Genomic DNA, 1,392 nt, shown 5'->3' with positions numbered 1-1,392 from the left:
CATGCTCTGGAGCTAAATGCCGATTCTTCTCGAAAGCAAGAAAGGTACGATCGTCAGTTTTCTTTGTCCAACCTTTGTCTGGACAGTGGCTTAAGCTTGTTTTCTATAGATTGATTCAAGGACCGAGCTCTACCATACGGACGACTTACAAATGCCTGAGTAAGCAGCGGATCGTTAACTTTTAAATGCTTGTCCAGCTCCCCATGTAAGCCGTGAACACAACGATCACAGAGCTTGAAAGGCAAATCCTTTTCGAGCTTATTCTTTCTGATTTTGGTGCTTCTCTCAATGTACTAGAGGACTACGCGCTACTGTACTAACTGTAGCGGCTGCAAATGACGAAGTTTCCATGGCCGTTGCTTATGTACGAATTGCGGTCCAGTCGGCTTACCATCTGCGCCTCCCGTGTCACAGGGAGCCTTAAATTAGAACCAACAAGAGTGATGTTGCTGCAAGAGGCTCGAAAACCACCTTCTCTACCATAAGCCAGGCTTCCTCTGAGATTTGTGAGTGTGTTTGTTATCGAGCAGTGTCCCTGGGGTGTCTCCAGAGCAGTCGGCTTCGAGAATGTTGGTATCGAGAAAGTATTTGGGGTTCTTGCAGCTGTAGAAAAAGGCACCGCAGCACAACTGATTGAATGACAAACAAAAGAACGATCACAAAGGTATTTCTTCAGACTTTTCAAGTGTTTCTGTACATACGCTTTGATGGAGCATTGCTGTGAACCCCATTTGATGCGAAAACTTGAGAAAGCAAGGATCCAAGTTTAAAAGCTAATGCTGGCGGAAAGAATAAGATTAACAGCTATGGAAAGTACGTTTGTTTCTTTCGTTGCCCTGTCAACGCGCTTGTTTGGAGCAACGATTAAAGCTTCATATTTTACTAGGAATGACAAGAGTTTTGGTTCTTTTAGCATCTTGGGTAATGTTTTCAATCCTTCTAGTGGTTGCAAATGAAGGTATAGTCACTAATTATTCTGGGAGTGACATAGATCTTCACTGTCAGTTAGGAAACAAAAATTATAAAAAAGTAACCTTCAAGGATAAAGAAAAATTGACATGGTCGCTTACTGATAATGTAAAATGTAGCACATTATTTTGGTTATGATGCATTTCAGAATGTGTCATATATAAGTGAACAGACAGCATATGCGTACACGATTATGGAGTAATATTTTGGCATGTTAATTGTGACATAGGATATCCTTGCATGCAATACGGGTTAAGAACAACATATTAGGTGTAAAAATTGTGTTTAATAATATAATAAGATGTTTTTCTTTCAGATTATGAAATACTTTTATTTACACAAAATGATAGATGGTAAAAAATTTATTGATTTTTATTTTATTACAGAAAAATAAATTCTTATTTTAATAAGAAACCCATAAGT

The 1,392-nt window shown here is 38.6% G+C and overlaps 1 long non-coding RNA gene across 1 annotated transcript; it reads left to right on the top strand.

Annotated features, from left to right (window-relative positions):
* Positions 1-675, top strand: LOC112343896. The gene is made up of 2 exons (XR_002991459.1): positions 1-44; positions 110-675. It is a non-coding gene; the product is annotated as an uncharacterized LOC112343896 (long non-coding RNA).
* Positions 676-1,392: the final 717 nt, after the last annotated feature.

This window comes from Selaginella moellendorffii, unplaced genomic scaffold (assembly GCF_000143415.4).
Source record: "Selaginella moellendorffii unplaced genomic scaffold, v1.0 SELMOscaffold_287, whole genome shotgun sequence".
Lineage (NCBI taxonomy): Eukaryota > Viridiplantae > Streptophyta > Lycopodiopsida > Selaginellales > Selaginellaceae > Selaginella > Selaginella moellendorffii.
This window is presented reverse-complemented; position numbering and strand designations above follow the sequence as displayed.